At 45.5% G+C, this 17123-nt stretch overlaps 1 long non-coding RNA gene across 1 annotated transcript in view; it reads right to left on the minus strand.

The window, feature by feature from the left end:
• LOC144888504 (uncharacterized) overlaps positions 1-15292 on the minus strand; it is a 502585-nt gene extending 487293 nt beyond the window's left edge. The window contains exon 1 of the long non-coding RNA XR_013621057.1: positions 15223-15292. This is a non-coding gene — a long non-coding RNA (uncharacterized LOC144888504). The remainder of the gene's footprint in view (positions 1-15222) is intronic.
• Positions 15293-17123: the final 1831 nt, after the last annotated feature.

A 17123-nucleotide genomic window follows, 5' to 3' on the forward strand; every position in this document is an offset into this window, starting at 1 on the left:
ATCGATGTCTGAGTCAAAGCCACACCCCTCCTGGGGGATAAAAGGGCTAAAAAAGAACCCCGATCAAAACGCCAATCAAAACCCGTGTCCGAGTCAAAGCTACATCCACCTGGGGTTAAAAAGCAGTCAAAACCCGTGTTCGAGTCAAACCCACATCCCCTGGGGGTTAAAAGTGCTAAAAAAAAACCCGATCAAAACCCGTGTGTAAAGTATCTCGACAAACTGCGATCAATTGTCGTACGCGTTTATTCACTCTGCCAATCAAGGCCCGATTCACAGCAGCGCCATCCGAGCTCTGGCGTAGGGATACAACCCGGTCCCGGTGTAGGGATACAACGGTGAACATTTGCACTGCATACATGACATCCTCCCCTTTAAGTCCAAAATTACCAAGAGCAATATACGTGCTAGATTTCCAGAATTGACATTTCAAAAGCAACATTTCCAAAACATGTGAAAATATGTGTGCAAACGGTTATGAGAATAATGAAAATACGTGAAAATAGAACATGTGTCAACGTGAAAAAAAACATCTTCAAAGATTCAACCGGTCGGGTGCTTTTCTCTCACGCATTGAGCGTCGCGGTGTACCAGTGGATACAGAGTCCGAGGTGATTCCTTTGGGTCGCGGTGTACCAGTGGATACAGAGTCCGAGGTGATTCCTTTGGTCTCCACGAAGGGTGTAGCGTTTGCAGAGGTTTTCGGGGCATCCGAGCTGGCTGGAGCGGCCACGACGATCTCCGGCAGTGGCGGGTCGAACTGTTGTCCTGACTGTGACGATGCTACAGGCTCCATCGACTCACAGTGACGGTAGGTTATGTGGTCCTGATGTCGACGAATTTTGCGGCCGTCCTGCAGGCGAATCACACTGGACAGTGGACCTGGCTTCTCGATGATGTCTCCCGGTAGCCACGTCGCACCTGCACCAAAATTTCGGGCAAACACTGGATCTCCAATGTTGATACATCGACTGTTGGACGTCTTATCGTGCACCAACTTTTGATTAAGCTGGCTCTGATAAACATTTGATGATATGTCTGGTTTGAGATTGTCAAGTGTCGATCTCAAGTGTCGTTTCATCAATAACTCAGACGGAGCTGCTCCGGTTGTTGATTGTGGCGTGATGCGGTATTTGAACAGGAGACGAGACAGCTTTGTTTCCAGGGTTCCCTCCTGAAGTTTCTGCAATCCGGATTTGATGATTCCCACGGATCGTTCGGCCAAGCCATTTGAAGCCTGGTGATGTGGGCTGACAAACTTATGTTTGATGCCGTTCCGACGTGTGAACTTGGCAAACTCGGTACTGGAAAAACACGAACCGTTATCACTCACGATCATCCTGGGCAGACCATGAGTGGCGAAACAGCGTCTGAGTCTTTCGATGACAATGGCTGACGTAGTACCACGCGTCACATAGGCATCAATCCATTTTGTGTGCGCGTCCGTAATTATTAGAATCATGCTGCCGTTAATAGGCCCGGCATAATCGAGATGTAGGCGATGCCACGGTTTGCTGGGCCATTCCCAGGGATGCAGTGGCGCTTTCGCAGGTGTATTCCGGGTGCTCTGGCAGGGGTAACAATGTCGAACATGATGTTCGATATCAGCATCAAGATTCGGCCACCACACATAGTTTCTGGCGAGTGACTTCATCTTCACAATCCCGGGGTGACAGTCATGGATTTCATCCATGACCCTGGAACGCAGATTTTTCGGGATCACGACACGACATCCCCAGAGTAGGCAACCATTTTCCACGCTGAGTTCGTTTTTACGTGCTTTAAAAGCCGCAAAATCTGGGTCACCCTCAGGTAGCAAATGCCATCCAAGCTGTACAGCCTGGACAGTTCTGGACAGAACGGGGTCTCGTCGAGTATGAGTGCGGATCTGGCCAGAATCGACAGCACAATCTTCCAGATGATCCATCAGTGCGATAATGGATCCTGGTGTAGGGGAATCATCAACGGATTCTGGAAGGGGTAACCGACTCATGGCATCTGCATTTGTGATAGACGAACCGGGCTTATAACATATGGTGTAGTCATAAGCAGCGAGAAACAGGGACCAGCGGATGATCCTGGGTGGTAGTGTGTCAGATGTCGCCTTAGTTGGACCAAACAGACTGATCAGCGGCTTGTGATCAGTGCGAATCGTGAAATGATGTCCAAGAAGGTACTGGCGAAATTTGCCAACGCCGAAAACGATTCCCAATCCTTCCTTGTCAAGTTGGGAATAGTTTTTCTCTGCCGGGGTCAACGTTCTGGATGCAAATGCAACCGGTCTTTCTGTACCATCAGGCATCACGTGCGATAATACACTCCCCACTCCATACCGACAGGCATCGCATGTCAGCACAAGATCCTTCTCTGGATCAAAATGAACGAGAACATTGGACGATTTGAGCAGATCCTTAGAGGTCTGGAATGCTGATTGTTCACTAGACCCCCAGCTCCAGGAGACTCCTTTCCTCAAAAGCCGATAAAGGGGGCCCAAAACGTCGGTCACATTCGGGATGTAACGACCATAGAACTGAAGCAAACCGAGGTATGACTTCAATTCGGTCACATCTCGTGGAGAAGGAGCATCCTTGATAGCTCGGACTTTCTCATCTGTCGGGTGTAGACCCTCGGCATCAATCGTATGACCCAGGTACGTGACTGATGGCACCATAAACTTGCACTTGTCTCGACGCAAACGTAGGCCGGAGTCCGAAATCTTCTTCAGAACTCTCTCCAGGTTCTGTAGATGTTCCGCGTCCGTACGACCAGTAACCAGAATATCATCCTGGTAACAAACGACGTTGCGTTCGGCGGCAAACAAACTGTCCATGACACGCTGATAAATTCCAGGTGCAGATTTCACTCCAAAACTAAGTCGGTGGTACCTATACAACCCACGATGCGTGTTGATGGTAAGATACTGTTTCGAATTCTCGTCCAAGCAGAGCTGTAGATAGGCGGATTTGAGATCGAGTTTCGTAAAAGTCTTGCCTCCCGTGAGACGAGCATAGAGGTCTTCGATCCTCGGGATTGGATATTTATCCAATGAAGAACACCTGTTCACGGTCATTTTATAATCTCCACATATGCGGATGGACTGGTCCGATTTTATGACTGGAACGATGGGCGCCGCCCATTCGGCATACTGGATTTGCTCGATGATCCCCAGATTTTCAAGATGATCCAGTTCCTTGTCAATCCGCTCACGCAGGGCGAAAGGGACTGGGCGAGCCCTGCAAAATATAGGATTGGCATCCCGGTCAACCCTGAGTTTAGCCGTATGTCCTTTCAAGGTTCCAAGCTCATCCTTGAAGACATCCGGGTACGTATCCAGCACATTTTTGTGTGTGTATGCTGCGGTAGGAGAAACATTGGCTGCCCGGAGTTGATGAATGCTTTCCCACTTCAGTCGAATTATGCTCAACCAGTTCCTGCCGAGTAAGGAAGGGCCCTTTCCAGGAATGACGATCAGGGGTAGGTGAAACTCACGGTTATCGTAGCCCACCGTGACATCACATGTACCGCAGGGAACAATCTTCTCACCTGTATAGGTGGAGAGTCCATAGGTAGTAGGTTTCAGATGGGGTCGGTCAGCATCACTCCACAGGTTTGTGAAAACAGCATGGCTGATGAGCGAGACGGCCGCACCAGTGTCGACCTCCATTTGCAATGGTCGATTGTTGACGACAACATTGGCAAGAAGAGGGTCCCGCCTATGGTGAGAATCAATATGAAGCAGGTCATACGATTCTGAGTTGTCGGAAACAGAGCTCACCTGGTCAAGCTCGGGTTCCTCCGAACCGATAAACTGATGAATCTTGTCAGCAGCTTTTCCTTTTCCCGATTTGCGAGTGATGCAAGCTGGAGCAATATGGCCAGTTTTCGAACAGAAATGGCAGGTGGCATCTTTGAACCGACACGTCTCCGGAGGGTGCTTTCCGTTGCACCGAAAACAGTTGTTGTGGGTTTGAGACTGCACTGGCTTCTGACGAGGAGCCTTGTTCCAACGTTGTGGCTGAACATGATCCAACCGATTCACAGCAGGGCTGGTACCAGATGAGCGAGTGGCACCGATGCTTGTAGCGTTGCGTTCAGCACTTTCCATGGAAATTGCGGTGTCTCTGGCATTTTGGAACGTCAGTCTTCTCTCAGCAAGCAGGCGTCTACGAGTGCGGTCATCGGACATGCCAACCACCAGCAAATCACGAAGCATGTCATCAATCGTGTCCCCAAACTCACACAGATGTGACAGTTTTTTGAGGTGTGCAATGAAGTCTGCGATCGACTGACCTTGCTGCTGTCTGCACATGTAAAAATTAAACCGACACAGGATGACTGAAGGAGATGTTACATGGCGACGAAGGTCAAAACCCACATACCCTGGGGTTAAAACCGATGAAAACGCCAATTAAACTCGGTGGAGACGTGGTCGAATGGTCTAAGCCGGTAGTTGCACGGTCAGATTCGAAAGAACCTGGTCCCGTGTGGGGTTCGATCCCCGCCGTTGCCGAGACTGGACATGAGGCACCGTGGGCTTCAGTGGTGAGATGAGGTGAGGAGGTGAGATGAGGTGAGAGGATGAGGTGAGACGGGGGTATCGGATAATTGTTCAGTTACAGCAAATGAGCTAAGATTAGCCCACGTAAGGTTCCCACCATTTTAAATTTTTCACTGTAAACCGCATTAATACATTTTAATTCTTCCACTCATGCGTTCATTGCTGTGACGTCAGCTTCCCCTCGTCGTCAATGTTTTTTAAAAGAGCCTTTAAAGAATATTATTAATCCTTGAGAAATTATCTTTTCGGTTGTATAATCGATGGAGAATCCGGGAAAATAAAAATAAAATAAAATATCAGTTTCCTTCCGAATAACTTCAAAGGAAAAGTTTGAATCTCAAACGGAATGCTCTCGCTCTGTGAATATGCTACTTTGTAAAGCTTATACACCGCTCCAATAGTGTACGGAAGGGTTGCGTGCACACTTTTTACAGGTTCTTTTATATGTTGCTGAGCAGGAATAGTGTAAATGTACTCGTAATGTAACGTCATGAGTTTTACCCAAACCGACCAATCCCCTCAAGCCTCATCCGTACCCTACGTCACTTCCTCTCCTGCCGGCTCCCGTTGCCCATTTGTCGTCACCCCGAACCTGTCGGCGGATGTATTTGTTTTCCAATTCGCTCTTCGACCTCTTGTTGTGATATTTATCGGTACTTTCGAGTATTTTGAAATGTAGGATTCGATTCGGGTTTGTTTCATTCGTAAACAGGGTGAAGAATGAAGAAAATAACGTGTCAACATCAATCAAAATCAACATAAATTGTCAACATCAATCAAAATCAACATAAATTGTCAACTTGTGTTTGGTCAGTAAAATCAGGAAGTTGTGCCATATGGGGAATGTCGAGTCGCGGGAAGTGATTGAGGAGATCGACCTTGAAATATCATGGATAGGGAATAGAGCTTCCATGAGGATGTGGCAGTTCAACCAAACACTTGGGCTAATCAAACGATCCTTTGTGAGCCTGGATGGAGGAATCTGTTGGAGTCTGGCAACATTCCCTGGATTCGAGATTCCTGATGGACATTGATGAAGTCGAGAAGGTCCAGAGACGAGCTACAAGTACAAGGATGATTCCCACCCTCCGTGAACTTTCCTGTCCGGAGAGACTCCGACATTTCAATATGTTTTCCCTCTTCCCCGGAATGTTGTCGATGCTCAATTTGTTGAAGCTTTCAAACAGGGCCCAGACAAGGTTTGGTGGGATGAGCGTTTTCAATTGCACTGATCGTCAACCAATCATGAGCACTCCATCCTGCACCAACCACCAAATTAACCAAGTACTATCCATTGTGCAGACCAGAAGATCTGCAGGACTACCTTCACTTCCCCAGACAAGATGATGATGATGAAGAAAAAGAGGGAGGTTACGAGCAGGGGTCGGAAGGTTATTAGGTGGGGGAAGTGCAGGGAGTACAAGAAGAGCGTGGGGGTCAGGTTTGAGCAAATTGGTGAAGAAGTGGAAGGTTCAGAGGAGTTGAAGTATGGAGAGGCGTTTAAGGGAATTGCAGAAGTGTTGTGTGGAAGGACGCCAGGAAAGGGGGCATCTTCCAGGGATAGAAACCAGGTATGGCGGACACAGGAAGTGGTGAAGGTAGTTGGTGAAAAGAAGGAGATTTGGAAGAGGATAGAGAAGATCAAGAATAGAAGGAGGCAACCGGATATGGGGTTGCTGCACTTGTATGGGCAGAAAAAGAAAGTAGCAATAAGAGAGCTGTGAATAAGGTGACAATGATATGGAAGAGGAGGTGTACACTGTACAACAAGTTGGAAGAGGATGGTGGGAGGAAGATGGTCTATAAAGTGGCTTGTGATAGCGGTGAGGATAGCAAGGACATGAAGGGGGGCAGTGATTACTGATGGAGGTGGGAGACCAGTGACATAGAGGTGTGCACTATTGAAGGTGTGCGGAGGATATTTCAAACAGCTGTTGAAGTGGGAAGGAAGAAACAGGGAGCTGGAGCTACTGAGTTATGTGGAGGGGAAAGTGGAGTTGGTGGAGATCATGGAAGAAGAAGTGCAGATGGCATTGAAGAGGCTGAAAAAGGGAAGAGCGCCAGACAGTGATGAGGTGAGTACTCAGATGATTGTTGCAGCAGGAGAAGTCGGCATCAGGTGAACGAAGTTGTTGAACGAAGTGAACGAAGAGATGGGTCAATTCCAGAGGAGTGGAGGACAGGGTTAATTGTGCCGATATGGAAGGGGAAGGGGGATGTCCAAGGGAATAGAGGGAAGAGTTCAGGTTGGTACTGGGATGTTGGAGGAGTTAAGTGTGAACATGAGTTTGAGGCAAGTTCTCCACCCACTCATGTTTATCATGGTGATGGAGCTGCAAAGCAGGACAACATGAAAGATATTGTGGGGAGGATATTGTTTGCGGACAATCTGGTTGTTGTGGTGGAGTTTGCGGGAGATGCAGGAAGGTGAGCATCCATGTGGTATTTACCCGATTTCTAATTTTGTATGTTTATGTCTTTTGCATTTTTAACTATCAGCTCTGTACCTTTTTTTTTTTTTTTTCCTCCGCCACCGAAGGTGGATCATGTTCACATGAGGTGATGTTTTCACCCCTGTTTGTTTGTTTGTGAACAAAATATCTCAAAAAGTTGTGGATGGATTTGGATGAAACCTGGAGGACAGGTTGGGTGTCTGACAAGGACAAATATATTCGATTTTGGTGAAGATCTGAATTTGGATTCAGATATGAGTATTATTTAATTTTAAAGTGATTCTTCACCATTGAGAGATCGGCCGAAATGTGTTATACAGGGTGATCAAAAAGTCACTGTGCACCTGTATTTCTCCAGTTACTTGTAGGTGCACAGGGACCTTTTGATCACCCTGTATAACATGATGTTTCAAAAAGTTGTGGACGACTTATGACAAAACTTGTTGGATGAGTTGGTTAGGCGACAAGAACAAGCTGATTCGATGTTGGGTCAGGTCCGGATCCAGATCTGACCTATCGGAGGGATGCAAAACGTAAACTGTTCACCTTGGCCGAGGTATGCTCTCTGGTTTTAAGTGACATTCTAGTTTATAAATGGTGTAGTCCAAACTTTATAGACGTACTCACATTGCAATGGTACAGCACTGTACATACTTTATAGACGATCTCACATACTACTTCGTACACAAGGTTTAATGTGTTTTGTGGCCCCGCCTCTATCAGGCTGATTGACAGCCGTTGTTCCACCCACCCCTCTTTATTACTTCATTGCCCAAAGCGTAAATATGCAGTTACAGCTACCTTTCGTGAAATCATTTCATGTTATGAAAATGTTGAGGTGTCATGGACGTTCTCACTGTAAAATACTGTTACGTTTGTGGAGTAGAGGATGAATTACCATAGCACAGGTAGGATTGTATGGGGATAGCATGGACTGTGGACACGTCGGGCACAACTCGATGTATTAAGTAGGGAAACTGGAGCCTCATGTTGTTTATGTGTCGTCAGACGGGGGTTTTTTTTACAACTTCAACAAGGCCGGTCATACAACTCACGTCAACAATAACAACAACCATCCATGAGCCAACCATAACCGGCATAACTGCCGACAGAACCCAGAACATTCCCGATCGGGCTAAACCCCGCCTCCAAAGGAATCGTAACTGGTAGGCCACGCCCTGAGCTTCGTCATTGGTCAAGCAAGACCATCAGGTGTTTTGAGAGAGCTCGGCAATTGGACAGAGTGATGTCAGAGCTCGAAGGTTCGAGAGCAGGAAGAAGAAGACTCTCTCTCAGTCTGGGCTTTATTCTCGGTCGGTCGCTTTTGGTGCTGGCTCTTCTGGCTCGGTGCGCTGGTGCTGAGAGAGAGCGGTGTGGAACTTTTGCGATCGTGAGGAAGAGATATTAGTGGCGGTTTGTGGGGCTCTTGGTGCTTCGGATGGAGTGGGGGACCAAAAGAGGACCGCCCGCACGAGTTACCTCACGTACATGTGGCTGTGGAGAGCGACTCGGCGCCATTGCTAGTGCGTTTCCCACACGAGTGGCTTCGGGCCACATTGTCCTGCCGACTTCATTCAATGATCTCGTTGAGCAAGCTGAGTGCTGGCCGACCAGAGAAAACAATTTGTTTTATCTTATCATTCCCCTGTTATGTATTTGTGTCTGAATGGAGACGTCTCGAAGTAGGATTTATTTTACCCCAACATTCATTTTATTGCCGTGCTTTATTTCATTACATTAATTATTGTGGCGTTTATTTAATTTGTTGTGTGTTTATTTGTCCGTGGGCCCGAGAATAAACCTGTGTGGCTTTTGTCTGAGGTAAGCGCTTTGGTTCCCTCACTTGAGCGTGACGGACCAACCGCCAGTTTCGGCTCCACGTCTCAGAATTAAGGACCGTTACGGCTATTCGTCATCCAGCGGCGTTAACTGCCGGGCTGACAGGGCAATACAGTAAATTAGGTTTGAACAAAGTACTGAGCTTAACACACTTTTGAGTTACTGTCTAAAAAGAGGAATTACAAACGGGACATTTTTGTTCTGTCAATTTTGTAGTTCAGCCATGCTGTCGAAAAGTTTAACCCTTTGCGTGCTCCTGTCGCAGATTTGTCACAAAATGAAATATATATTTTTGAAAATGACAAAAAGATGTGATGTTTTCATGAAAGTTTTGAAAAAAAAATGTTGCAGCACACAAAGGGTTAATGAGTGTTATTTTAATGTGAAATCCTCCACAGACGACTGATTGGTTGGTACTTTTTTCGGTTTACAAGTTTGTATCTTGGGAGATTATCTTTTTTGAGGAATTGTGTGTCATTCTTACATAGGAAGTCCTCCGACTTCCTGATATATCATCAACTCAACTTGATATCAGATTTTAAATTGGTCACTATTTATGCGATTTTATCAAATTCATGAAAATGACAAAAAAACATCATCATCTTCTTCATAGCCACTTCAAAATTATTTTCCCAGAAAATGTCCCTCGACTTTTCAATAGCGATCGACGCCCCTGGCTGTAATACAACAAAATGTGAAAAACGTCAAGTGGTGTGAATACTTTCTGAAGGCAATGTATATACTCCAGCTTCTGCAGCAGATGAAGAAAATGTGGAGGAGTTTTATGGAAAGTTGCAGGAAATGGTAGACCATGTGCCTAAATTTGACATTTTAATTATTATGGGAGACTGGAATACAAAAGTTGGAGAAGCAGGAGCACCAGGGATTGCAAGAAAGCATGGACTTGGTATCCAAAATTTGCCAGGGGGGCGAATGCTGGAGTTCTATGCAGAGACAGCTTGTAATTGCAAACACCTGGTTCAACAACCCAAGTACAGACTGTAAACACGAACCTAACTGATGGGCAACATCAAAATCAGATTGACTACATTATAATTGACAGAAAATGAGAAGTGCTGTGCAATCTGCCAATACTCTGCCAGGAACAGACTGAGGGACAGATCATGTAGTCAGGTACACTATGTCTTTTCGTTCAATTTTTTTGGAGATTAGCAAAACTATACATTTTTGGAATATTCAGAGTATGAGGAATCCAAAAATTAATGTTGGCATTTGCATAGACACCTTTGCGAAAATGACACTCAGGACAGTGATGAAGATCTGTAAAAGCATATTCCTGAACGGTATCGACCGAGTCGATCCTGTGTATAGGACTTATAGTTCAATCTGATTCTAACAAGGCTGCTCTCTTGCTTTACAAACCCATACCTATAACTTCAAAGGACTTGCAATATCATGTATTACGTAATACAGTTATATCACAAATATAAAGACAATGGTTTTCAATTACCTTTGTTTGTTGCTTTTCTATAATCCTCAGCACTATTTTGATGCCTTTGTTGGATTCCTTGACCCAGAAAACATAGGTCTAGCATATTTAATTAAGTTTCTCGGTTGACTAGAAGGCGAGATAGCGCAAAATATGTATTTTATAGCGGCCATTTTGAAAATCCAAAATGGCGGCCATGCAGGTGTCTGTGCAAATGCCAACATTGATTTTCGGATTCTCCATGCTCTGATGATTCCAAAAATGTACAGGTTTGCTAATCTCCCAAAATTTTGAACGAAATTATATTTGTTAACATAGTGAACCTGACTAATGAACTAATTGTGGCAAAACTACGAGTCAAATTGAGAAAGGTGTAAAAAATCAAAAACTCTGACCAGCAAGGAGTTCAGGAGTTCAGGAGTGCAGTACGTCTAATAATTACGTTATTTTGGAAATATGTCAATTAATTACGTACTCATGCAATGGAAGTACGTCTATTAATTACATACTAAGGAAATGCAAGTACAGTCGGACCCCGCTATTCGCGGAATCCACGTATTCGCGGGTGATAAAATGTAACCTGTTTCTCTATTCGCGGAAACGTGTTCTGCCAATTCGCGGGATTTTTTTGTATTCGCGGGGTTTTTTTGTATAGCGATGTTTACCGTGACGTCACGTACCCGATCACGTGACCGCGCTCTTTGTTTTGGTTGGCAAAACACCAACCGTGCTGGCCGTCTCTAAGTGGTGAAGTTGTACGATCATTGGTGTGACACCATTTCAAGGACAATGCCTGTGAGCTGCTGTGTTGTTAATTGCACAAATAGATTTGAAAAGAACTCGGGAATAAGTTTCTATAGAATTCCAGAGAAAGAACCCAAACGATCGGCTTGGATAAATGCCATTCGGAGAAAACAATGGAACCCAACAGCGCACACTCGTGTTTGTAGTACACATTTCTTGTCAGGTTTGTGACATTTACAGTTTTTTTTGTTATTAACTTTGTGTTGATTTTAGGAAGAAAAGAAGTTGCATGTCATTTTGGTTTGTTTTGTTTCTTTAGTTTTCTAACAGAGCTTCGTTGGCTTTCAGGTAAACCCAACGACATCTCCAATGACCCAGATTTCGTTCCTAATTTGTTGATGGGGTACATGGAGAATGGAGAGCTGGAGCGTTCAGTGAAGAAGAAAAAAAGGCACTTACGTACTAAGCAGCATGCTGAAACAAAAAACAAGGTGGAAGAAGAGAGGGAGAGAGCAAGAACAGATCAGTTGCAAGGAGCTGAGATCCTCCTGGAACTATCCATGAGTATTCTAGCTGCCCCTTGTGAAGAGACCAGTCCTCCAATTGAAGAAATAAATGGGGACGGTTAGTCCAATTATCATCAACCTTGAGTGTCAGCAACCCCTTCTGATTAATAATACTTGAATATTTTCATACGTTCCATTTGTTGTTTGTGCAATCAGGTGATGACCAGCAGAAAGAACCTGACCGATGTGATGAGCTTCAGAAGGAGAACAAAATGCTATACAAGGAACTTGAGAGGCTCCAAGAGGAAAACAGAGAACTGAAGCTTAAACTGCAACAAGCACAATTCAATGAACAATTTCTTGTCACTGGCAATTCGGAGTTCAAAACAAATTTTTTCACAGGTTCCCAAATTTTGGAGTATTTTCGTGGGCTCTTGCTCTTTGTGCACCTGTGCTACCCACGTCCAAAGTCTTGTCACAACCATGCATTTTTCTCATGATATTGATGAAACTTAGACTTGGTCTACTCAATCAAGATTTGGCTTTTAGGTTTAATGTATCTACTTCGTTGGTGTCTAAATTGATTAATGATGGGTTGCCAGAAATAACCCAAAAGTTATGCTTCCTAGTCAGATGGCCTGAAAAGGATGATGTTATTCGGACACTCCCCTCTGTATTTAAACCATCATATTCGAAATGTAGTGATAATCGATTGTACCGAGATCTTTTGTGAGAGGGCTCGTAATCTGACAATGCGGGCACATACTTGGTCAAACTACAAGCATCACAATACTCTGAAAATATTAGTTGGCATAAATCCAGCTGGGGGTGTATCATTTATATCGAAAGCATTTGGAGGGAGGGTGTCAGACAAAATGATAACTCAAATGTCAGGGTTTTTGGATCTCATTGAAAATGACGACCAAGTCTTAGCTGACAGAGGTTTTCTTATCGAAGAAGAACTGGCAATAAGAGGTGCTCGTCTAGCCATTCCAAGTTTTACCAGGGGCAAAAAGCAGCTCGCAATGAAGGAGGTGGAAATGTCTCGAAGGTTGGCTCGAGTGAGGATACACATCGAACGCGTGATGGAGAAATTGAAAATTTTTAAACTAATTGCAAATATTGTACCCCTGTCTCTTGTGCTACACATTGATAACATGGTTATGATAGCAGCAGCGATAACCAATTTGCACCCCAGATTAGTCAGATATCACACTGTTATTTGTTGACTGGTCACAAAACAAGATTATTCAGCCTCTTCTCATGTTTGTACAAAATTGTATTCATCTATGAATGGTACGTTTTTAATTTCAGTGACAGACTGTTTGCTCTGTTGCATGACCTTGTATTCACTTGCGTATCAGTGAACCTTTTTGGTATTTTTTTTAAATGAAAAATTAATTTATATTGAACAAAATATGTTGCTTTGTTATTGCACGGAAGCTCACATGACAAACTTGAGATCGACAACGGAACTTTAATAAATACAAAACTTGTAAACATGTGCATGCACAATAACAACAACAACAACATGCATTTTAAGGCCATGTTCCCTGCTAGAGCGGGGGTTAGCCTTGCGGTCCCCATGACAATCTTCTCCATTTTGCCCTATTTTCTGCATCCCTCCTTGTTAACCCCCTTGCCCGCATTTCTTCTTCCACCATCTTTAGCCAAGTCTTTCTCGGTCTTCCCCAATCCTCTACTTCCTTCTACATTAACTTCCATCACTCTTCTCAACCAGTCACTTTCATCCTTCCTCAATACATGACCAAACCATCTCAACCTGTTCCTCTTCACAGCATCAATCACAGGCAATATTCCCATCATCTTTCGCAATTCATCATTTGTCTTCCTCTCTCTCAACGATACTCCGCACATCCATCGAACCATTCGCATTTCCACCCTTTCCAGCCTTCGTTGCTGCTCTACGTTCATTACCCATGTCTCGCTCCCATAAATCATAACACTTCTCACACATGCAGCATACACCTTTCCCTTCAGCTTCAGCGACACTCTCCTCCTCATCAGCACGCCACTCAGTTCCCGAAACTTCTTCCATGCACATCTCACTCGAGCAACCGTTGCCGAGTCTGATCCACCTTCTCCATTCAGCATGTCTCCGAGGTAGCAAAATGTTTTCACACCTTCCAGCTTCACGCCGTCTCCAAGATCCAACTCAACATTTCCTCCATCTACAGCTCCCTCTGTGCACACCTTACATTTGAAAGTAGCTGCCACACTGGTTAATGACCCTCTCAGACCACTACATTTTTGATGAACCCACTCAGCACACATTGTACATTGAATGGAGTTCACTCCGACACCCTTCCTACACACAGCACACGGCCACTTCCCAGTTCTTTCCACCTCACCACATGCTTTACCACTTGCCATCACCTTTGTCTTTCCGATATTCACCTTCAGACCTTTTGTCTCCATACATTCCTTCCACTTGTTCATCTTTTCCTTCAGTCCATCCATACTTTCCGCAATCAACACCAGATCATCTGCATACAACAACTCCCACGGTAAACCCTCCTTTACGGTCTGAGCCAGCACCTCCATCACAGCTACAAATAGTAGTGGACTTAGTACCGACCCCCGATGCACTCCCACCTTCACCTCAAACTCACCACTGTTCCCGTCCTTCGTCCTTACAGCTGTGCGTGCTCTTTTGTACATTGCCATCACTACTCTGATCAACCATTCCTCCACTCCTAACTTCCTCAATGCCCATGTCAATACTTTGTGTGGAACCCTATCGAATGCTTTCTCCAGATCAACAAACCCAAAAAACAACTTCTTCCTCTTATCCATGTACTTCTCCTGCAACTGCCTCACAATGAAAAGCGCATCTGTCGTTCCTCTTCCTGGCATAAATCCAAACTGCATTTCGTCGATCTTCACTTTCTTCCTTATCCTCCTCTCCAACACCCTTTCCAATACCTTCATTCCATGCTCCAATAACTTTATCGCTCGGTACGAGCCACACTCCAGAGGGTCACCTTTCCCCTTGTATAGAGGGACGAGGGTACTCAGTTCCCAATCCACTGGAATGCGGCCTTCTTTCACCACCAAATTACAGATCTCTGTCATTCTCTTCACACCCCAACTTCCTGCTGCCTTCAACATATCTCCCACAACTCCCGTCGGCCCTCCCGCTTTTCCACTCTTCATTGCTTTTATCGCTTCCTCAACTTCCTTCTCAGTTATCTTCTCTGTCGGTCCTAAAACTGGGTTACTCTCTATGTTGCCATCCCATTCATTCTCTGTATTCAACAGCATTTCCATATATCTTTTCCATCTTCCTTTAATTCCATCTGGGTCGACAACGATTTGTCCCACTTCATCCTTCAAGCAACTCACCCCCATCACATCACACCTCTCTTTCGCTATCTGCTTTGCAATCCTGAATACCGCTTTCTGACCCTCTTCCGAATCCAAGCGTTCTCCGAACATTTTCCTACATGCCTCCTGCGTCTTTGCCACCTCTTTCTTTGCAGCCTTCTTGGCTGCCTTATAACTTTCACGTTCTGCCTTTTCTGCCCCCATACCCTTTGCCTTCTGCCACTCCTTGAACTTCTTCCTCTTCTTGTCAATCCTCTTTCCAACCTCAACATCCCACCACCATGTTTCCAAGTGATTTGGTGGTCCTTTTGTCCATCCACATACCTCACCAACGGCTCCCAACAGACTATCTTTCATTGACATCCAACCACTTTCAAGCTCAACCACATCATCCTCTACCATACTCAGCCTCTCTTTTAATGCCTCCCTCGCTGTCACCTCTTTCAACATCCACACCTTCATTCTCGGTTGGTACTTCACCTGCCGAGCTCTCCTCGCACCTTTCACCCGTATGTCGCAGACAACCAAGTGGTGCTGTGAAACAGCCTCCTCCCCCGGGATCACCTTTGTGCCCTGGAGGTGCCCCCTATCTCGCCTACACACCATCTGGGAGTCAACGGTTGTCGTCGACCCACCTGACATGTATGTAACAAGCCTATTGTCCTCTTTCTGGAACTGAGTATTACAAATCAACAAACCAACCCCATCAGCAAACTCCAAAATCCTTTCACCTTCTCCATTCTTCACACCATATCCGTAACCCCCATGAACTCCCTCAAAACCGTCTGTACTCCTTTCCACATGTCCATTTAGATCATCTTTCACATTTTCCATCAGCTTCTCTATCGCACACCAGAACTTGTCCCTCTATTCATCGCTCCGACCGACCTGCGGAACATATCCCGAGATGAAGTTCACCAAGAGCTTTCTAATCATCATTTTCACCATCATCAACCTTTCAATCACTCTAGTCACACTCACCACACTGTCTACAAACTCCTCAGAGAACAGGACACCAACATCATTCACGCCTTCTGGGCACCCTTGCCACACAAACTTGTATTTCTGTCCCTGCCTACCCTTCAGTATTCTCACACCACTTCCCTTCCATCTCGTCTCCTGCACACATTATATGTCCACTCCTCTTCTGACCAATACTTCCACCACTTCTCCTGACCTCCCTGTCATTGTCCCTACATTCCATGTCCCAAACCTCAGTAACCGATCTCCACGTCGGGCATCAGACGTTTCGTCATCATAAATGGAGTGATTTCCACCCTTCCTTCGATCGGGTTCCCCACCTTCAGTTTTGACGAGAGGGAGTGGGGCCCCCCACGGGGTACTTCGGGCTGTACCCTGCCCATATGTAATTGTAATTGTCATGGTTCCCTTTTTGAGGCAATGTTTTATGGCCGACAGCCCTTCCTGACGCCAACCCTTTTAGTCGCCTCTTACGACACGCAGGGATACGGTGTACCTATTCTAAACTGGGGTACACACCGGGATGTACAAACATTTTACGCAGGACAAAAACGTTTGGAGACATCTGTGTACTTCATTGTGATTAAACAAGGATATTCGAGTACAATGTTATTCAATCGAGTACAATTCGAGTACAATTTCGGCTTCATGGTGTTGAAAAACCAAAGCTTTCAGAATCATTGGAATCTCCCACGATGAAGCTGATTCTGGGGGACTTTCACTTACCGCAGGCAAGTTGGTGGACTTTCTGTCTTCTACCGACTCCTCTCCGGCATTGCTCCCCCAGCTCTCTCTGTGTTCTGTCCACCAAATATTCCTACAGGTCGCACAAGACCTGCCAGCAACCTTCTTATGGTTAAACTGCCAAAATCTGGGCTCTCTGCTCACCTCCACTCTTTCATTCCTCTTTTCTACCACCTCCTGAAGAAACTCCCCCACTCTCTTCAATCCCACTCCTCCATCCAGGTCTTTAAAACAGCTGTTCACCACCATCTCTTATGCTTGTTTGCCCATATTGCATATATTGCTGCCTTCGGAACCCATTGATTGCGTCGTGGCACAGTGCCTGTGGGAAGTGCTTTTGTCTGGCCTAAACATAGTTGCACTAGGCCAGTGGGAACGTCGTTCCCGCGCGTAAAGGTGTCCTGCGTGCGGGCGGCGGTATCATACCGGGGTGGTGTAACGCGTCATACGTAACGCGGCCCTGGCTATGTGGGTAAGGGAAGTCGGCAAGCCGGATCCGT

The sequence above is a fragment of the Myxine glutinosa genome, chromosome 12, assembly GCF_964187855.1.
Source record: "Myxine glutinosa chromosome 12, kmMyxGlut1.1, whole genome shotgun sequence".
NCBI classification, from domain to species: domain Eukaryota; kingdom Metazoa; phylum Chordata; class Myxini; order Myxiniformes; family Myxinidae; genus Myxine; species Myxine glutinosa.